At 41.4% G+C, this 22,926-nt stretch overlaps 2 long non-coding RNA genes across 11 annotated transcripts in view; one reads left to right on the top strand and one right to left on the bottom strand.

Annotated features, from left to right (window-relative positions):
- Positions 1–22,926, bottom strand: part of LOC309380349 — a 563,851-nt gene that overhangs the window by 181,443 nt on the left and 359,482 nt on the right. The gene's annotated exons all lie outside the window — the stretch shown is intronic.
- Positions 1–22,926, top strand: part of LOC309380362 — an 82,310-nt gene that overhangs the window by 40,323 nt on the left and 19,061 nt on the right. For 2 of the 5 annotated variants that reach the window (XR_014172875.1, XR_014172878.1), the window contains exons 2-4: positions 4,796–4,910; positions 5,613–5,713; positions 9,774–9,882. This is a non-coding gene — a long non-coding RNA (uncharacterized lncRNA). The remainder of the gene's footprint in view (positions 1–4,795; positions 4,911–5,612; positions 5,714–9,773; positions 9,883–22,926) is intronic. The other 3 variants (XR_014172874.1, XR_014172877.1, XR_014172876.1) reach the window with 2 other exon arrangements.

Genomic DNA, 22,926 nt, shown 5'->3' with positions numbered 1-22,926 from the left:
CATTTCCGCCAGTTCCATATAGTCTATCACTTTCATCTGCCATTCTTCCAGGGTGGGTAGATCTTGTGTCTTCCAATACTTTGCGATGGAGGTTTTGAAAGCCCAAGGCTCTTCCTTTGCTTTTGCATCCCAACACATGTAAAACTCACATCAGGTGTAGCCCAGCATGGTGGCTTCCAGATGTGTTGAGCCCCAGCTCCCTCCAGAACCCTTGTGCCAAGTTTGGCAATGATATCTCAAGAGCCATCTGGACACATAGAGAAGAAACAAATGAGCAAACCATTTTCAAAATATTCAGTATATGGCAATCTTTCTCATTGGTTACACAGACCCGAATATCTGTATCTGAGACCACTGTTACCAACATCAGCATATTATGGATTACTTGTCCCTCTGGTTGTACTCCTGGCACAATCATTAATATATTTCCTTTCAAAACAAGCATTTAGTAGATTACACTATGAGTCCATCAAGGAATGGGGTCTTAAACACACACAAACACAGAGAGAGAGAGAGAGAGGGGGGGGGCGGAGAGATTTCTGTTTCATCCTGGCATAGCTGAAAATTTATATATTTCAGATTTTCAAAATGTCAAATGTGTCACTTTGTGACTGGCACTGAATTGTGTCACTGTGGATGAGTCAACCTGCATGCCCCAATATGAACTTCTCCTTATCCATGCCTCTAGATTGGATCACCAATCATTTTCAATTTGAACTCTGTGCTAGTGTTGCTTCACCACAGTGCATCCATTTTAATATTGTTTTGTAATTCTGCTGTGATGCCTCTAATATGTTTATCTCTATCTTTAATTTTACTTATAGATGCATGATACAATTTACAGCTGAATAGGATGACTTTTTTTAAAAAAAACAACCACCTCCCATCAAGATAATTTTTTAAAAATCAAATTTTATACAGTCTACAACTTCCAGATTTGCAAGTGAACTCAATTTCCATCCTTTCAGCAGGATCCCAAGTAGTTTAACTGCTATCATTTAATGTAAATCTGATCTGGTTCTATACTGTTCTTTAAAATATATAAACCATACTGTACTGTGAAAGGAACCCTAGTTCTGGAGCTTTTCCTCACAGGGTTGTTGTGATGATAAAATTGAGAGGAGGGATCCACACATGTTTCCTTCAGTTTCTTGGAGGAAAGCCATGAAATAAATGTAATAAATAAACTCATCTATCTACAGATTTCTGTGATCTTTACAGAATGCAACTATCATGATGGTATCAGACCACCTTTGCACATATATCACTTTTACAAATTAATACTAGGGCTGTGAAAGCAACACCATTTTCCTATTCCCAATTTAGCAATCCTGTTCAAGCCACAAGCCAACCCAAACTGCTAAGGCCCTGCCTCACTCTGCTCCAGGCCTGATCCAAGCTACAAACTGAATTGAGGGCCTTGCATAGTTCTAATATTTAAATTCTAATTAAACATTAGGTATGGGGAAGGGAAATTTTCATGCAGAAAATGCTATACAGTTATTAAACATAGAGGAACCCTTTCTGCTTCTCGCCCTGACCCCCCCCCCCCAAAGAAAGCTGTTTGGTCAGGACTGGCCAAAGACATTCTGCTGCCTGAAGGAAGGGACAAAATGATGCCCTTTCTATTTCATGTGAAAAAGCTGAGTGTCCTGCCAGCTAAATCTGACTTCAGCACTGACAACAGGACAGCATCCTCCAATGTACCTGAGGGCAGCAACCTTCCTTGGGAGGTACAGAGCAGGCCACATGGCACACACAAACCAGCCCACCAACACTCCTCCACTGCTCTTCACCCCTAATCATCTTCTGTCTAAGGCAGTAGCCTCAGTCTGCCTAATGACAGGGGCGGCCCTGACCATGATACATGTTTTCCCACAATAAAAACTAAATAAGGCACACAGGTGTGCACCTTTTGAAATCAGTAGATTTAAATGTGCTTAGCTCTTTTGTGCCTGTTCATGTACAGCTACCAGCCTATAAATGCAACTTAAGCAGAATTGAAATGGGAGGGACCTTTAAAAATTCAAAGGCTGGCATTATGTTTTAGTCAAGTGTTTCCAAAAAAGAAAAGAAAAGGGCTGTGATAAAATGGTCAGTCTTTAAGGTGCTTTCAGCCACCAGTTCTCTAATACCAGGTTTCTGCTTCCTAAATTGTTAATACATTTCACAGGCCAAATAGTTTGGAAGTTTTCTTATTGCTTTATCTCCACATAAAGTCACACTTGTGTGTCCTCACCCCAATGATCATGTGAAAAGGGTTTCTCATACATACTACAGCTGTTTGCATTGGTGAATCACGGAATTGTACATCATCTAGTCCACTGCACTGAGTTTCTTCAAACTCTATAATCCAAAGCAGGATCCCTAAAACTTTTAACATTTCTGACAAATTTAATGAATGGAATCAGTGAAAAATCACATCTTACTGTCCATGTTATAGTTTAGCACAAGCAGACAACAGGAAGGAAAATGTGACACTGCTTGCCAGAAGTGTTGCTATGAAAAGGAGTCGAAGAAAATAAAGAAAAATGACTTATACTGAGTCAGTGTGTTGTTCCCTCTAGCTCAAAATCGGTGATATCGACTGGCATTGACTCTCCAATGTCATCAGGGATCAGACGCAGCATCACACAATTTCAGGGGCAAATCACAGCTAAATCATAACTAAACATAACTATTAAGGGTTAAGGGTGGCATTCAATGAAAGCTCCATTTACACTATACATTAAAAGCAGTACCATACCACTTTAAACCGTTATGACTTCCCCCAAATAATCCTGGGAACTGTTGTCTGTTAAGGATGCTGAGAATTCCCATAATTTTTAGGAGACTTCATGGTTACTAAAACTGGTATGATACTGTGTTAAATGTATTGTGCACATGGGAGCCTAGGTTTTAGTTTGAGTAGACCTTTTGAAACTAATTTAGTCAATTTTAGTGGGTCTGCTCTGAGGAAAACTTAACTGACTATCAGTGAAAGTTCTGTAGTAAAATATGGGAGGGTCTTTTTTTTTCTTCCAAAAAAAAAGAAACTTAACTCTGAAATGCATGCAAAAAGCATGTTGCATATGGGCCACTCAAGTAATGTATAACAGGTGATATGATCTATTCTGAAAGATATACAAACGTTAAGTAATATGGAATGGAGATTTCTCACTGTTGCCATGCTCATAGCAAGAGACCGTTTTTCTATGATCCTACATGATATTTCTCCTCCAAAATGGGAGAATGGATGCATGAATGATGGAAAGGTAAGTAAAAGCATGAAAAACCCACAAGATGACCCAGGAAGTGGTTTTCCCATCAGTGAAAGAACTGAAGTCTCCAAGATAATTCACCCAGACAAACCATCAAGGAAGGATAAAATGAGTCACTCTGTTTTTCACATTTCTTTGCATTACAACACTTTCCTGAGCTTTGCTGCGTTGATTTTATGTGTAACTTACCACATGGACAAGAGCCAGAATCCTTCAGAGTTATTGCAGGGAACAAGTCTTAATCCACTTAATTTCCCTCTGTTATCTCTTTCTACAGCTTTGCTGTTCCAGTTTTTGCACCGTTTCAGGAGACATTTCCCCCCGCTCATTTCTTGTACGCAAATTGCACGCCATAAATATTCTGCACTTACTTCGCTGCAAAATCCAACTCTTACAAATGGATGTGGCTGCAGTGCATTGCAAACCTGTATCCACTGCCTGAAAATTTCCCAGTGCTTGTGGGAACCCCCTGGGATCAAACTATTGTGCATATTCTCACCAGAGTGGGAAAGAAAAAATATAGTGGATTTTACCCAGATAAGTAGTTGTTTTCATTTCATGTACTAATTTGATCACTGAGATGAAAAGCCACATTCAAGATTATTTGGGGGAAGCTATGACTGTATCATTACCACTTAAATGTACAGTGGTACCTCAGGTTACAGATGCTTCAGGTTACAGACACTTCAGGTTACAGACTCTACTAACCCAGAAATAATACCTCATATTAAGAACTTTGCTTCAGGGTGAGAACAGAAATCAAGCTCTGGTGGCGCGGCAGCAGCAGGAGGCCCCATTAGCTAAAGTGGTACCTCAGGTTAAGAACAGTTTCAGGTTAAGAACGGACCTTCAGAATGAATTAAGTTCTTAACACGAGGTACCACTGTATAGTGCAGATGTGGCCTGTATCCAAAATCAATGGCATGAGAGTTTCTGCATTGATGTGACTAATGGAAGGGTTATAAAACTGAAGTCATCAGGGAGAAAGTCGGTTTTGGTCAAGCAGGTTCCAGAATCCAGAGTTTTTTTTAAAAATGCACAGATGCAAACATCCCTTACACCAGATATCCAGAGGGGGGTAGCCAGGGTAGCCTATTGTAGCCAAAAGTGTAAGGGATCTTGCGGCTTCTTAAAGACTAGTGCATTTATTGTGGCATCTGCTTCCATGGATGGTGCTCCACTTTATCATAGAAGAATGGACTTCCACTTCATATGACAAAATGATTGATCTGTGGAAGTGAACTCTAGTCCACAAAACCAGAGGCAGTATTATTCTGAATACCAGTTGCAGGAGGGGAGAGTGTTCTCGTACTTCAATCTTGCTTGCAGGTTTCCCACAGATATCTGACTGACCACTGTGAGAAGAGGATGTTGGACTAGATGGGTCATTGGCCTGATCCGGCAGGTTCTTCTTAAGCTTTATGTTAAAGTCCTTATGGTGCCACAAGACCCATTATTGTTCACACCAGATCCATTGTGTCCTGATAAGTCCAAAATTTCAAACCAAACTAACATGCGCTTGCTGATTTTTGTAGCATTCAGCACTGACATCAGGCAGGAGAGAACAATGAGTGAGGCAGCTCCTTAATCCACACAACCCTCTCCCATGCCTTTTGATTGTAAGATTTCTACTCATCCACTGCACCAAGAGTTAGTATTTCTCATTACTGTTCTTCAGATTACTGTGCTTCTAATCATTTGCGTTTTAAGCCAATGAGGAGGAGGGAGGGAATGATTAGGTTCACAATACAATCTACCCCTTCATAATTTGTAGGAAATTGAGAGCAAAACATTAAAAATTGAGTGCTGCTCAATAATTCATAATTCCTCAAAAGTGAAATCCACCACTGAAATTCAAAGGCTTTACTCATCTCTAGTAACAGCAGTGATGGGACTGGAGGAGCTCCAGGCCAAATTTACCAACAGTGGATGACAAATTATATTTTCCAGTTTCATCGCTGGAGAAGGATTGCTTAGAGACACAGAGAGACATTTCCGGGGAAGGGCTGAAAAAGCTGCCCTAGAGACACCTCTCTATTAGACCTCAAAGGCTCACTTTAAGTGGCATTTGCACTATAATCCCAAACTGGGCATTTAAACAAGGGCAGCAAGCTTTAACTGATTAATCCATATGATTTATTGATTTAAGCACTTTGGTGAAATTGTACGTTTTTCCACAATCAGTTGGTTGAGCAATTTCCAATGCATGTGAGGGTCTCCCTTCCTCAGTCCAAGCTCTCTGTGGATGGAAGGACAGCAACTAAGCAAACAGGATTGCAGGAGGATGCTGGTGTAGCAATATGGCTTCAACACTTGGGCCAACACCTATTTCTCTTCTCTTCCCACCTCTAGGAAAAGCTGCAGCCAGAACAGATTCTTTCCTCTCTCTCCTTTTTGCAAGATTACTTGTATCACAGGAGATATGGAGAAGCTCTACAGGTTGGGAGTTGGAGGTATGGTTTTTCAGTGGTTCTACTCCACCACCAGACCACTTACAGAGTCTGATATTGGGGGGGGGGGGTATTGTGACCTTTCAACACAACTAGGGGGCATGTCACTATTCTGCCTCCCATGCTGTTGCTATAGACATATGAGGCCATCAGGCACCTTCACCAGGGGATTTGGGGCATAGTGTCACCAGTAAGCAGACAACACCCAACCTGGCCCTCTGAAACAGATGAGGCTGTGGCAGTGCTTCAAGATAGTAAAGGACTGGATGAAGCTGAATCCTGACAGTTTTTGAAGTTTTGGGGTCAGTGGCCTGTTCTAGATGGGGCCTAACCCCCCCCCTTAAGGAGCAGGTTCAAAACCCAGTGGTCTTCCTTTATCTATCATTATCAGTGGAAGCCAAGTGGCTTAGGTGGCTAGGAGAGCCTTTGAGCAGCTCTGCCTAGTTTACCAGCTACAGTTATTCCGAGAGAGAGAGAGAGAGAGAGAGAGAGAGAGAGAGAGAGAGAGAGAGAGAGAGAGAGAGAGAGAGTGTCTAGTTGCATGTTATGGTATCGTAATACAGTATCTTAATTACTGTAATGTCTTAAAGACCATCTGGAAACTTCAGTATGTGCAGAATGCTACTCCTAGGATGCTGTCTGAATTATCTGTGAAAAATCATGGTACACCTATTTTGTGTGGTCTGCACTGGATATTTTATGTGTCACCAAGCCACAATTAAGATGTTAATGTTGACAAAGCACTCAACAACTTGGGGCTTCATTATCCATTGCCGTGTCTTTTGCTTTACCAAGTAACATGGATCCTAAAATGGGCAGAAGAGACCCTTCTTGTTGTCCTGTTGGTGAGAATGGTTCACAGTACACTAACATGGGATTGGGCTCCTTTTCAGAAGTGGTGCCCCCAGAATGAAATTCAATCTCCCTAGAAGCTCAGCTGGTCTCTACATTGATGGTCCTCTGGTGCCAAGTCAAAACAGACTTCTTCAACCAGGCTATTGGTGGTGCTGATTGCACTCTCCAAGGTTCTGCAGTTGGGGGAGTAACTGCTGCTGTATCTATATACTCTATAGTTAAATCTCTATTTGTTGCTACTTTTTCTTGTTCTGAAGTTTAGATTGCTATTTCAATGATAGGTTATATTTTTAATCTGTATTTTGTTGACTTGTTTGTAAACCACATGGAGATTCATTTGTGAAAGGTGGTTAAGAAGTGCAACAAATAGATAAGTAAACCTTGCTCTGATTGTAAACTCCTATGCTAGTGTCACAACTTGTTGAAGTTGGCACACTTGGGAAAAGCTTGCACTGAAATCTACAAAGCTGATTTTTAAGTAAATGGCCGTGTTTATATGGCAAGCCCTTTGTGTACATGTCCCCATTTTTTTATTAGTGCACACACACATACAGCCACACAAACGTACAGCACCATCTGAGATCACTGGTTCCTCTGGCTCACTTAAACCTTCTAATCTTCCCTAGCCCTCCTGTCTGTGTCATAAACTAAGGGTGCCTGGGATTGAATTTAGCACCTTTAATACAAAAACCTGGTGCACAGTCACAGTGCTACAGTTCCTTTGCCCAGTGGAAATGTGTCCATATGGGGGCGGTGTCCTTCTTGGGGGACAAATGGGGAAGCCATGCTTACACTATAAAGGCAATGCGTCGAAGATTAGGGAGGAATCTTCATTTTGCATTCCGGTCTCCTCCTTGCAGTTTGTCCACAAATAGCTCCTGGGTAAGACAAAATATAATGTGACAATATGGGCATTAATCGGTTTCAGTTTAAAACATCTTTGAAACGGGCTAAAAACTATGATTGCTGCAGATAATGTTTCCTTTTCAAGCATTTTTTTGCCACACATATTTTTGTCTGAAGAGCTGAGAGAAATAAAATGATATACTGTATTATATCACCTTGGTGGACTAGGTGCACAATTGCTAATAGTTATACTGTTTCCGAATGCATAACCTCATACAGTTACAGCAGTTAGCGGCACTAAATTTTCCTTAAATGAATGTCCTTTGACATAACGTAGTAATCAATGGGATGGATGGTCTTTTTTCCCCCTTTACTGTCCCCCCCTTCTGTTCACATTATCCTGCAACTATTTGCAAAGTTCTCAAAATATGTTGATTTTGTATTGTCCATATAGTGATGCCAGCATCTTATTATGGACATGTGGCTCATTAGTTGGCAGTTCACTGTGTAGTCAATATACCCCCCCCCCGCCCCAATGTTTTGCTTGAATTCATTGTCTGGGAAGTGTATTTGTATTCCACACTGCGTAAAAATAATTCCCAGGGTTAGAATTCTGCTCCTAATAATAATTTCAAATTTACCCTTTCTAAAATTTACTAATATGTGATTTAAATAAAATTGCAGTGTATCTTCTTCCCCAATGATTAATTTTATTCAGAGAGCTTTTCTATCATAATCTCCCCCTGATATTTACAAGCAGAAAGGAAGGAAGGAAGAAAGAAAGAGAGAGAGAGAAAACACAAGGTTACGATCCTACAGAATTAAATGCATCTGCTTATAATCTGAACAAATATCCTGGAATTGTTACTTTGCAACATCCGATGCCCCATTGCTGAATCACTTTGCACCAGATAGCCATTCCTTTGTGGACGTATCTGCATCTAGACATGCATGTAAGGCAGAACATGTTTGCTGACCGTTTCCCACTCATGCTCTGGTACTGATTTTGAGCACGCTTTGTAGGGTTTTATTTTAGTAATGTTAAAATATTGTGATAGATGGCAGCTCGTCGCCGTTAATTGCACTAAAAGCAAAAAGGCTTATTCCTAAGGAAAATTCACAGCTTGTATAAATACAAATCTCTCCCCCTTCCTTTTCAATATATGTACTAAGCCTCCGTTAGTCGAAAGGATCATTCTGTCTGCAGTCACAGTCCTTGGTAAGCTGCCAAGCACAATAGGGCATTAATTAACATGTGCCAGGGATTCATCAACATGCACAGTGGTATAGAGCCATTGCAAGCTCCCCCTCCCCCTCCCCTCTTCTCCTTTGTCCATGTAATTCATGAAAGATCTTCTCCAGTATGTAAATCACTTCTTGCTAAACACCCAGCAATACAGCTCCCTTTTATTTTCCAGAACTATTGTCGGTTTTCTTAAACATACAAGGAAGACATTGATTCTCTCTGTCTCCTTCCCTAAATAAATATTAAAAAAGGGAAAAGGGAAAAGGTAGATGTTTATATGCATGCTTTAAATACATTTGAAGGTCGCTGGGATAATAATGTGAATGCATTTGTTTACTCACTATACATTGCTCCATAAATAAATCACTTGATGAACTACAATTTAGAGGGGGGAGGGGGAAGAAGCAGTATGTGATTCATTTTGCTAAATGTGGTGCCACAGGGAATTGTGGAATTATTCTTCCCATTAGCTCAGAATGACAGTAAGCTGACCTGCTAACTTATGGGGATGCCTACAAAAATATCATAAGTCATGCTGTATCGATGACCCACCAGTGACAAAGCAAATAAATCAAAGAATTAAATTAAATTTCAATTAGCTGTTGGGTTGCCCTCATTTCCTTTTATTGCTAAGGATTACCCAACTCCCATCCTATCTGCTGAGCTGCTATTAATGTTGCTCCGATAACATTTCATCCACATTTAAGTGAAAATGCACAAAGCTGTTGACTAAACTGTATCATTACTTCATTGTTTTACTATATTATTCTTTTAAATCATAGCCGCACCTTTTGTCTGAGGGATCATTTCCTATTCTAGACTATAGACTGGGGGATGTGTGTGAGTTAGCCTGCAGTGTGGTTAATGTGTGGTGTGCATGTGCGTTGTTAATTCATGGAATAGCCTGTTTTGGATTAGGGGGAGGGAACTAGATTACATTCAGTCCTGTTTTAGGATTTCCTGAAATTCCCAGCAATCTTCTTTCATTATTAAGTCGTGAACTTTGTGGTAAAGCAGTGTCCACATTCAGGCTATTGTCCTTAGCTGTGTAACCTGGGAATAGTGCTTAAGAAAAAATAGTAGCAGAAGTTTGGGACTCTGTTCTGTGTCTATCAGGCCAATCTATAACCTCATCTACAAGACCGTTAGGAGAGGGAAAACGTGGATTCCAATCAACCAAGTAGAACGTCACCTCAAGTCACAACCACTGCTCACCGACAAGACGGTAAGTGTAATCTAGGTAATCTAGGTGCCTGTAAGATTATAGGTTAGAGCTGTAATAACACCTCCCTCCACAAGCACAACTAGTCTTTTATAGTTCCCTGAAAACTTATGTTGAAAGACACAGACTCCCCCATCAAGTTAATATATGCAGGTGTAGCCAATGTGGTGCTCCCTAGATATTTTTGGGCTACCACTCTCATTGCCATTGACCATGCTGGCTGGGGCTAATGGGAGCTGCAACCCAATAACAAATGTAAGGAGGGAACCACACTGGCTACTCCTGCTTTAGTGTGTATAAAATCAAGAGAAGCTTTGTCTCCATATATGCAATGTTTTGGGTTCTAGTACAAGTAGGAGGAGGAGGAGGAGGAGGAGGAGGAGAAGAAGAAGAAGAAGAAGAAGAAGAAGAAGGAGGAGGAGGAGGAGGAGGAGGAGGAGGAGGAGGAGGAGGAGGAGGGGGAAAGAAAGAAAGACAGCTATCTATACTTTTATAGGGTTGACCTCTAGGAATCATTGTTATGCCATGACACTTAGTCCATGATGGAATATTTTGTCATGAAGAAATGAAGGTAATGTGATTTTAAAACTTGAATCTGAACCACAACAGTTATTGAAGGGAATGAAATGTATAGCTTTGCTGAAGTCTTAAGATCTAGCAACTTAATGGCCATAACACAGTGCACTATAATGTGCATTTAAACCCCATTTAATCCATGGGGCTCAAGCATGCCGGGCTCCATGCTGGTTTGCAGCAGGTGAATCTTGATCTTTTACTGGCATGGACCGCAATGATCAAGCTACATAACACATTGAGGTTCATAATACCTGCCCAGAATATTTGGAAATGTAAGTGCAATGTTGAAAATGAGCTACTGCCTATGACATTACGCACAAAACAGCCACTATTTCTCAGCTGCATTCACTCTCTTAACTAAACTTTTCAGGAAGCAAATTGGAGGCCGACCAAACAAGAGAGAGACAGAGAAATATTTTGCCAAAGTGGTTTACTGTGTTATATTTAACAAGAACAAGATGCTCTCCTGTCAACACTCATTTTCTCATACTATTTATTTCAATTGTTGCTGTTACAAAGTCAGCATGTGCTTTCATTTTTACACATGGTGCTATATGAAAAATAATGCCAGAATCTTTTGTTTTCACCCAGAACATCAAATAACGGCGGTTAACTGTACAGCAACAATGCTTATTTAAGGATGCTCCCTTGCTAATGTATGTGGATATGTTCTCAGATTTGGGAGTCAGGTGGTGGTGAAGTATAATGAGAAATGCAGGGTACTGTAAAGTTCCTAGGTTGGCCAACCACATTTTTAAAATACAGCACAGCCCCTGGTTGGAAATGGGCTCTATAAAAGAACATTGGCACAGCAATTGCATTTACAGTGAGCGGATGACATTTTCAAAAGCACTTAAGGGTGTGATTCACTTGAATGGGGGCATCCATGATGATCTGCTGACTTCAGTAAGAAAACACAAGAGTTAGCGATCAATCTTAATCACTCTGGCTATGAATTGAAAGGGCCCAACCCAATGGGAGAGAAGCCGCATCATTCTTTTCTATAACAGGGCAGGGGCATTTCTGAAGACGGAAAGAGGATATCTTTGTGCAAATGGGCTCTGGATCCAGTGGTGCACTTCAGTAATATTAGACTATCCTGGTCTTTGAGAGGGCCCATTTCAGATGGTAGGTATGTGTGTTGCTTCAAAATGTGGCACACCAGCCCTGCTTCATTAGGGGCAGTGAAGGCTAATTCATTGGGGCAAATCAAATCAAATGCCTTTATTGGTATCACAGTATAAAACATTTCAACTCACTGGGATAATTAAAAGGACAAGGGTGAAGCTGTCAAGGGTAATAAGGTCACACTGTGATGGGGTGCACTTAGATATTCTGCTTTGCCCTGTCTGTTCCCTGAAAGGATGGTTCGTTGGGAACCCTTTCTGGTAAAATTGTGGCTAAAAAAGAAGCTACTAAGGCAGTGATATCTTTGTCCCAATCTGCCAGGAGAAACCTCATTTGACTTCTTCTCCGATTTATAGTCTGGAGGTCCAACATTTTGCTCAGCATCCATTGGGGCTTATGGGGCATTCCCACTGGTGGAGAAAAGTGGGGCGGGGCGGGGGGAGCACACCGCCCCCTGCACTATTGGGAAGGGAGATACCATCGTGGTTGTCCCCCGAACACACACCACGCACAGCCACATGCCACGCACCCCAATCGTGCCCCCACCGCGCTGGGTGCCATGCCTGCGTGGGCAACCCCCCACGCCCTCAGGACACACACCATGCCCCCGTGGGCAGCACATCACGCCCCTGGGATCCATGCCACACCCCTGCGGATGGCATGCCACACCACGCCCCCGCGGGTGACGTGTCATGCCCCCAGACGTATGTCATGCCCCTGGGACATGTACCAGCCATGCCCCCACCTGCTCTCCGCCCCCAGTACCAGAGCATGCAGCTTCGCCACTGGGCATTTCCCCACCGACCTCAGTCTGTCTTCAGTCAGCCCCACCACTTGCCTGCTTACTTACATCCTGTCCAGGGGGTGGCACTGCCTGTCAGTGATGCCCTTGCAGAACAAAGGAGGCTGGGGATGAAAATTGGTTGGCTGTGCCTGTCATTGGCTCTGGCTCCACCTAGTGTTGGCCTCCCTACCTTCATCCCACCAGTTTCAATGTGCACCAGCCACCTCTGACTAGGGGACCCTCTGCTCTTTCTGCTGAGTGAGACCATGGAATTTTGACCCAATAGCACCATGCTCTGGTTCGTATTCACTGATCATGTGGAGTACCTTGGGGTTGACATTTCTCTGAATAGTTATTTGGGCATTCAACACACTTGCATGTAAGTACTCAGATGAGGCATGCAGGGACCATCCCATGCTCTTGTCATTCCATCAGAAGGGAAGCAGGGCTCTGCAGTGAAACAAGATTTCTTCTGTGTTCACATTCCTGTTTACTGTGTGCTCACTGCATTTCCAGTGCCGGCTTCACACTTTACCCAAAATGCATATGTACTTTGTTATAAGGTACTACTTATCCCACAGTCATCTGGTTGGCCACTGTGAGGAAAAAGATGCAGAACAAGATGGGCCGCTGGCATGATTCCTCAGGCTCTTCTTGTGTTTACCACAAGGGGCAGCAACATCTGGCTTCCAAGGTCTGCAGCACTAGACTCCCAAGTCCATACAACTTGATAGTTGTGAAACCCCATGACAGCTGCACATCAATTTCGGCAGACCTCTGAATCGCCAAATATTTTGGATTATCCACTTGTACATGCTGCATATTAAGTAGCCTAGAAGCTAAAATTACAAACCACACCCCTCCGTGATAAAAGGAACCCCAGTAAAAAATAACCTGGGAATGAACATAGCAACAAATCAATAGTTTGAATTAGTGTTTGTGCAAGAGTGTAAGAAAAAAATACCAGGACCAGAAAATATTCACATCCCTCCTCAAAGAGGAGGACCAATACTGTTGCTAAGTGTGGCAACTGCTGGCTTAGAGAGAGACATGCTACCTTAAAAAAATGTCACTAGGGATGTGCTTGCCTTAATTCAGGGGTGGGCAACCTAAGGCCCATGGGCCAGATGCAGCCCAATCGCCTTCTCAATCCAGCCTGTGGACGGTCCGGGAATCAGCGTGTTTTTACATGAGTAGAATGTGTCCTTTTATTTAAAATGCATCTCTGGGTTATTTGTGGGGCATAGAAATTTGTTCATTTTCCCCCAAAAAATATAGTCTGGCCCACCACATGGTCTGAGGGGCAGTGGACCGGCCCACAGCTGAAAAAGGTTGCTGACCACTGCCTTAATTTTATGTGCAGAGGTAATATGCTAGGGACTAGGTAGAGATGACTATCTTTCTATCCTACAGGCCTTTAGAACATCACAGTTCCAGCTTCTCTGAAACCACCTTATATAATTTCTACTAACTGAAACATACCAGAGTTGACTTGGACCCTGACATTTGTAGCTATGTCTACACATGCCACCCTCTGCTAAACACAGCAGCTACACAAATATCTAGGATCCAGATGGCAATGTACTGGAATGTCCTTTTAGAGCCAATACTTGTGTGTGTGCCAAACAGTCCATTGAAAACTGGTCCAAGTACAGTAATTAATATCGCAGCATGCTGTGTAACACACACACACAAAGAATTGCTAAAAGAGGGAAGGGTCATAATAAATACAGTACAGTGAGAATTTCATCATATTGCTGATGTGATGGTCATAATGGCCAAAGCAGTAAATGTGTGGAGAAACCATGCAGCTATAAGAGGCATGATGCTAGAGAGAGCTGAAGCCTATTTGTATGTGATAATAATAATAATAATAATAATAGGAGATTATTATATTATAAAATATTATAAAAGGAGATGGTGTGGTCAAGAAATAAATATTAGCAGAGCACAGAGTGTAGAAAGATGTGACTGCAAAAACAAGCAGGAGCTGGAGAGGCAGGGGAGCCTTGTAATGGGAATGTAAACAAACGTAGAGCGAGAGAGAAGGCAGAATGGAGGAAGTGAAGTAAATGACTAAATAAACAAGAAAATATGAACAGAAAGGCAAATATGTAGCAAGATGCACTAAGCTGCAGCTATCATTGCAGAGAATCAACATCGTCACTTGAAAAATTTCAGTACGGGTTCCAAAGTTCATCTAGGCCTGGCAGGGACCATGGGGATAAAGTATGTCATTCATACTGAGCACCATTAAGAAAGAGGCACACCAAAGAGCTACAACTCCAAACCCATGAAATAATCACACAAAGGAAGTAAGGTGATGTACCTGTCTCTTGACCTTTAGCCTACCAGTTTGGGAAGGCAAATGGATAGACTGTGACAAAAACTCATGGAACACTAGCTATTCTGATAATCACAACAATGAATATTTTAATATATTTTATCTGAAAAAGTTCTTCAGATACATTGGGTTGCATCCATCCTTTGGCCTCCACAAATGGCTTTTCATTCAGTGGAGGAGCCCTCTTGACGAAAATTGGAAAGTGACTTCTAGTGATTCCTCCCCCTCTGGGCAGTCCAGACTGTTCTGGATTATTTCCCAACCCTCTGGAGAATATTTTTATAGAGGAGAAAGTGCTGCAGGGGGAATGGGAATCAGTTAGTGTCAGCTGTCTCTCCTTCTTTTGGTGTAAGTGAAGTCTGGATGCCAGTCATTATTTTAGTAATCGTTTCAGCAGCCCTGCAAGGAAGACCAATATTAGTACAGTGGTACCTCAGATTACATATGCTTCATGTTACATACACTTCAGGTTACAGACTCTGCTAACCCAGAAATAGTGCTTCAGGTTAAGAACTTTGCTTCAGGATGAGAACAGAAATCGTGCTCCAGCAGCACAGCAGCAGCGGGAGGCCCCATTAGCTAAAGTGGTCTTCAGGTTAAGAACAGTTTCAGGTTAAGTACAGACCTCCAGAACAAATTAAGTACTTAACCTGAGGTACCACTGTATAGGCCACTGACAATTCTGGGTTAGATTCAGACTAAATTCATTGCAAATAGTTCAACAGAATTTGAGTTAGGCCATGTCTGATTTCTCCCATTGAAATTTAGTTAAACTCAGTTTAACTGATTTACAGTGTAATCCTATATATATTTACTCTGAAGTAATCCCCACTGTATTCAGTGGGGCTTACCCCCAGGTAAGTGGGTATAATATGACTCCCCAAGTCTGTATCTGCAGCATTTTATAGAAAAGGCACAAATACTCTCATGAAATTTAGATTAAATATGCACAATTCACATAAAAACGGTGGGTGTGGGATTTACTTATGTATTTTTGGAGGGGGAAGTTCTTTGTAATACCTTGTCTATATCCATTCTGTCTCCCATATAAACTCACTTCCAGCACTTTCCCGAATCTGCATTTCAGGCATGCATAGCTGTTACACTGTCTAGTCCCCCACACCAAAGTCACCCCATGCAAACAACCCTTTGACCCACCCTCATACACAAAGCATTCACCTAAATGCAATTCATACACAACACAGACCACTCACACCCCTCATTTATACCATCATTTTTAAAGGATTTGAGTTTTCCAGGTCAGGATTTACAAAGGCCCAACCCTCAAGCCACATACCCTATCATTGTCATACTGTAATCACTGGTACTTCAGTGTATCTGGAGTACATAGTTTGCAGGAGCAATTAGGCCACACTGTTGTAAGTGTTTTAAGTGTTCAGCAAACTGCCTCGTAATCTTCAAATCTTCTCCTGCTTCATTTGGGAGTAGGATCATAGTAGTGTAAGTGTTCTGTTATGTATATGCTCATTGTACTGAGCAGGATAAGCCTTTCATCTGGATTAAGGCATCTAAATGCAACGGAAATACAAACAATCATCAAAAAGAATATGACTAATGAATCAAGTGTGCCCCCATTTAGAAATACACGGTACATATTTTAAAAGGCAATGACATGAATGAATCAAAGTACGGACTTGGTGCCATTTCAAAGGTTTAGGTTCGCAAGCATGTAAGTGACAGGATAATTGGACCCTAGGACTTTGAGGCTAAAGAAGAATCCAGCTAGTAGAATGATGAGCAATAAATACAGACAGTTTACTTTGAGTCTCTAATGACACCTTCTTTAGAAAAGTGCTAGCTTCCATGAATAAATGGATGTCCCCCCAACCATAATGGAGTGGCAGTAACAAATAATGGAGCAGCGTAGCAAAAACCAACAAGACAAAGACATACATTAGCATCAAAATGTTTAAAAAATAAAGAAATGATGGGGGATAGATTAATTTCAGCAGTCTAAGGAAATGAGAGAATGTGAAAGTAAAAGAAGGAAAGAGGAAGGAGGAAAGAGGAAAAGAGACGTGGGCCCTCTGTTAACCCTAGCTTAGCCTAAATGAGGAATAAACATTCTGGCCACAGAATGCAGGCTGCTTGGAAGATGAAGAGGACAGGATGTGGTGGTGGGCAAGGGTAGTTTGGAATGGCTGGCTGGCATCCTAGACAGGCACACTTCCCTTAGAGAGGAAGGCTACAGCGCAACATTTGTTTGCAGGTCCTGCTTGCGGAGCATAATGAGATGCTAAAATTGATGGTACCACATCAAATGGGAGATCCCATCTGTATCCCCAAACCCTAACCACTTCATACAGGTAAAAAAACAAACAAGAGGAGTAGACAGAGAGCTGGCTAGACCCTTTCTTCTTGCGTTGCTAGTTTTCAACGAGAGGGACCTAAGAAGCTGCCTTACAGCAAGTCAAACCTACCCTTGTCCAGGGTTTCAAGGGACATTCTCAGCCCAATCTGGAGGTTCTTGGAGTTGGATGTGGAACATTTTACATGCAAAGCAGATGCCCTGTGAGTTGTAAGCCGCCCAGAGATGGGCAGGGTATTATTATTATTATTATTATTATTAATTATTATCCTTCTTCCATATGTTCTCTGAAAGGATGCAACTGATGCTTTAAATATATTTTTATCATTTTTTATCATTTACTTTTGCATTTTCAATTTTACATACATGAAATCCCCTTTGATTTCCCTCCCCCTTTGTGGATCTTCATATAATGATTTCCCCTCTGCATCTCTTTCATAACTCTATTGTTATAAATCCTTTGCCAATCCATAGTTCAATTTTTTACTGCAAGTTTTCTGTCAAATCTACCAATGAATGTAATTGTTTACAATAATTTTTCAAATAAATTATGACATTTCCCCATTCTTTATTAAAATCAGCCTCTTTCTGGTTTCTAATTCTTCCTGTAAGTTTTGCCATTTCAGCAGAGTTTATCAATTTTGTCTGCCACTCTTCCTTGGTTAGAATTGTGCCTTCTTTCCATCTCTGGGATAGAATCCAGGCAGCCTTGGTTGCATAAATAAATAGTATCATCTGATTCTTCAAGATCTCCGCACTTAGAATTCCTAAAAGAAAAGCTTCTGGTTTCTTAGGAAAAGTTATTTTCAGCATTTTTTCCCCAATTCATTATACATTCATTTCCTAAAAGATTGGACTGTGTTTTTTTTTCTCAAATCACCATTCTCCAAGGAGCAACGTCAAAGATCCTTAAAGAGCCCTGCAGATAAGTAGCAAAAAAGAAAAAAGGGGGGAGGGAGTCAGTGCCAGATTTATGTATAGGCTAAGTAGGCTGAAGCCTAGGGCCTAGGGCCTCTAAATATAGGGGGCCTCGCCATCCTGCACATTCCCCAGCGGGCAGTCTCCCCTCTCCCAAAATTGCAAAACCAAGACTTCATGTGAGGGCAGGGCAACTCGGGTCTCTAAATCTAGGGGACTTCACCAGCCTGCCCTCTCCTCAGTGCAGCAGTCTGCTCTATCCCAAAATTGCAAACACAAGACTTCATGAAAGGGCAGGGCAACTCAGGCCCAGCAACTATGAGACTCGGGGCTAGCCAGTGGGGCCAATTTGAAGCAGTGGGGCACAACTTGAAATTTTTGGTAGGGCCCCAGTTCACAGCCAAAGTCTGCAAATAAAATCCATCTAGATTGCCCTGGTGTGTGTGTGGGGGGGCCTTAGGGGCAGCACACAGGGTCAAACTGCTCCAATTGCCTTAAGGTCAGTCCTGATGAGACTGTGCAGGGGTTTGAATGACAAGCCCTGCACCTTCTAGGTCCCTGGTGTCACTATTCAAAGTACAGACTCAGGGACTAGTTATGGAAATAAAGGGGGTGCACTTATTGGAAATCAGTTTCATCACCTCCCCCCCCCCCAAAAAAACCCTGAGACAATAAGCCCAACCACCTTTTATTCACAGTTGCATAAGCACTACACTACAGCATGGCCATAAACCTATATGTTCAACCGCTGAAATATATACCCAATATATAACAATGGAGATTTATGTTACTGCTTTATGAATGAACACTGTGTTTTATGAATGGACTCTGTATTTTGTGAATTACCTAACAGTCATCAATAGGGAGCTCTAGAATCTGACAGCTAACCAATGGGGTATTACCAAACAGCGACCCCTATTCCTGAAAGCAGGTAACCAGCAGGGAACACTTCAGCTCAGCCTTTGCACTGTTGACTGAACACCCCCTGCTGTGCAGATAATGAAGAAAGCTTGTAAATTGTATCCCTTCTGGCATCCTGGCCAACTCTATTACGCTGGTGTAAACCCTGGTGCACCAGAAGCACAGAATAGCAGCAAATGAAATCCACTCATACGTCAGCGACTGATAAGACTTGTCAGCCAGTTCTTCCAAAGTCTTACGAAATTATAAAGCTCCAAAATACAGGCCAAAAGAGAGCAGGTCTGGGACGAACGAGACATACAATGGAAACCACCACTGTGTAGCTCCTGCCCTGTCATTTGATAGGGTGCCCACTTACCCTCCTTCTTGACATGGAATGCTCTCTATTGAAGTCTCCAGGTCCAGTACCAAGACCATAAGAAGGGAGAGCAGGGACCTTGAAGTTCCCAACAGCTGTTAATCAAGCAAGCAAGCAAGCAAGCAAGCAAGCACACAGGTCACCTTTGTCACAGTCAGGATGCCTATGTCCTGGCCAGGCCTGCACCCAATCTTGTTTTTGTACATTCTTGTTTGTTCTCAGTAACCAAAATTATATTATCAACATATACAAGCAAAAAGGTGGTTTTCCTTCGTTTTCAAGGAATCATACAAAACAAAGTGACACTAATAAAGAAAAGTTCCAGGGTGGCAACAGAAAGCAAACTAAAAATGCTTTTGCAGTTCATCAAAGCTATCCAGCAACATCAAGTTATAGGAAAACTGGTGCTATTAACAGTTATCCTTCTAGTTGGTTAATTGGTTTGGCAACTTCCATGCACATGACGTGTGATGCTAATTCTTTCCCCAAAGAGATAAATGATAACTAATCAGAGGCAGCTACAGTTGCAAATGGCAATAAAATATCTGAAAGGAAGAGGAGCAGGTTTGCTCAAGTGTGTTGCAGGTAGAAAGAGTGTTTGTAATGAAGTGAGAGCAGTAGTTTACTTGCTCAAATTAACAAATAAATCCAGCCTTGGAGGGAGTTCAAGTAGGCTTGTTTAGAATATTATAATATCTCTCACTAAATTTTACTCCTCTGCTGGGACAAATTTGCACAGATATTTTATAGATTCTGGTCAGTGACATAAAAACTCCTCCTTCTAGGCCGAGGCTGCCATTCAACAAGAATATTTCTGCAAAGAAAGAAATGTAGAAATGTAGGCATTCAAGTGAAAATTCAATCCTTCACAGTACAGAGCCTCTGCGAAGTCTTTTAAATGACCCTTTTTATCATGGTGCCATGTCTTTACCTTTCTCAATAGTGAGACCTGGTAAGAAAAATAAATGTATGTATACAAGTGGTTGAGTAATGTATTACTCATGTGCACTTTGTTCTTTTTGGCAAACTGACCTTATCAAAGGGAAGAAAGCTATACATTGTGACAAGAAGAGCTTTACTGGAAAGTCTAAATTAGAAGCCAAGGAGATTTTTTCTCTCTCTGTTATCTTGCTTAAATTATGATGAGTGAGAAGCATCTTTTCCACTTCAGGGAAGTGATGAAGCTAATGTGATGCTCCTTCCTTCTGCTTTCCTTTCAAATTATCCCTGCTTTGATGCTAATTAGGATGTAAATGCTAATAATGGATTATTGTTATAATAGATAGATAGATAGATAGATAGATAGATAGATAGATAGATAGATAGATAAATGTTGTGAGAACATATACAGTTTCTGACTTTCAAGACTATGATTTACAATGTTTAATATTATACTCCAATGGTGGAGGGATCTGAATTGTAATTACCAGTTTATGACCGGTCTGGGTTGCATCTAGAACTATATTCTTCTAATTTTAATTCTCCTCCCTCCTCTCTTAATACATATCTATAGGCTACTCATCCTTCCATTATATATGGTTCTAATGCTGAAAGTCAGGGTGGTGTTTTCGTCTTCAAATAAGTTTTAATATTTATCCCAGATACCATACAAGTTTTTTCTTATTATATGGTTTGTAAATCCTTTGTGTACTTTCATTTTTTTCATACCACAGATGGGCATGCTAACCAAAATTATTATCCTGACCTTCAAAATCTAAAATATATGGATTTTTCAATGTCAGCCACTCCTTCAACCAGTACAGACAAGATGCCTCATAATATAATCTCATATCCGGCAGAGAAAAGCCTCCTCTCTCTTCATTCAGAAGCATTATTGCCTCCAATCATGGAGACAAGAGTACAAACATCGTGGCATGTAGCCATTGCGGCTGGCCTTTGGCTTGGATTCATTCTGATCCCTTATATGGGATTTGGTATATAAATTATCTCTTCGCTTTTTGCTGGCCCATGTAGGACCAGCATGGATAGCTGGCTCGAGTGAATATCTGATGTTTCCTCCCTTTATGGTCTTGATTTAGGGGCTACTACTAAAATGAGGCTGCATTTTAAGCTGTATTTTAAGCCGTATTTTAATTAACTGTTTTCTTCTTCTTTTTTCTATTATGTTTTATTGTAATTTATATTCAGTGTTAGCTGCCCTGAGCACAGCTCTGGCTGGGGAGGGTGGGGTATAAATAAGAATTATTATTATTAATTTAATAATAATAATAATAATACTAATAAAAAATAATAAAATAATACTTTCCTCCTTGAATTTGCCTAATCCTTGTTTTAAAGCCATCTGTATTGGTGGTCATCACTGTACCGTATTTTCCGCTCTATAAGACGCACCAAACCACAAGACGCATCTAGTTTTTGGAGGAGGAATACAAGAAAAAAAATATTCTGAATCTCAGAAGCCAGAACAGCAAGAGGGATCGCTGCGCAATGAAAGCAGCAATCCCTCTTGCTGTTCTGGCTTCTGTGATAGCTGCGCAGACTGCATTCGCTCCATAAGACGCACACATATTTCCCCTTACTTTTTAGGAGGGAAAAAGTGAGTCTTATAGAGCAAAAAATACGGTACTTTCTTTTATCTTTCCTGACTCTTCCAGCATTCAGCGTCCTTGGATGTCCACAAATTCCAGCGTAATAAGAGAGGGGGTAAAGCTTTCTCTGCCCACTTTCTCAATTTTATAAACTTCTATCATGTTGCCTCTTACTCGCCTACAACCTTTCTTCAGAGGTTGCCAAAAGGTCATTTTGTTTGCTCTTTCCTGAACCTTATCCACCTCTACAATACAATATAATTTTTGAGTTGAGGTGTACAGAGCTGTACGTAATATTCCAAACCATAGATTTGCATAATGGCTATATGATACTAGCAGTTTTGTTTTCAATTCTTTTCCTAGGGATCCCTACCATGGAATCTGGCATTTTCACAGCCACCACATACTGGGTCAACATCTTAATAGAGCTATCTACTATGACCCCAAGGTCTCATTCCTGGTCTGTCACCTCCAGGTCAGACCCCATGAGCATATACGTGAAATTATTATTTATTTATTTTTGCCCCAACATACATCATTTACATTTGTTTATCTTGAATTGTATTTGCCATTTTACTGCCCATTCACTCCATTTGGATAACTCCTTTTGGAGCGCTTTACAATCTCTTTTGTTTTAATGACCCTGAACAATTTAGTACCATCACCAAACTTGGTCACCTTACTTGTTGTTGTTGTTTGGTCATTTAGTCGTGCCCAACTCTCCGTGACCACATGGACCAGAGCATGCCAGGCCCTCCTCTCTTTCACTGCCTCCCGCAGTTTGGTCAAACTCGTGCTGGTAGTTTCGAGAACACTGTCCAACCACCTCATCCTCTGTTGTCCCCTTCTCCTTGTGCTCTCAATCTTTCCCAACGTCTTTTCCAGGGAGTCTTCTCTTCTCATGAGGTGGCCAAAGTATTGGAGCCTCAGCTTCACGATCTGTCCTTCCAGTGAGCATTCAGGGCTGATTTCCTTCAGAATGGAGAGGTTTGATCTTCTTGCAGTCCATGGGACTCTCAAGAGTCTCTTCCAGCACCATAATTCAAAAGCATCAATTCTTCAGCGATCAGCCTTCTTTATGGTCCAGCTGGTCACTCCTAACTCTAGATCATTTACAAACAGGTTAAAAGGCACAGGTCC

This window comes from Podarcis melisellensis (genome assembly GCF_964234715.1).
Source record: "Podarcis melisellensis genome assembly, chromosome: 11".
NCBI classification, from domain to species: domain Eukaryota; kingdom Metazoa; phylum Chordata; class Lepidosauria; order Squamata; family Lacertidae; genus Podarcis; species Podarcis melisellensis.
This window is presented reverse-complemented; position numbering and strand designations above follow the sequence as displayed.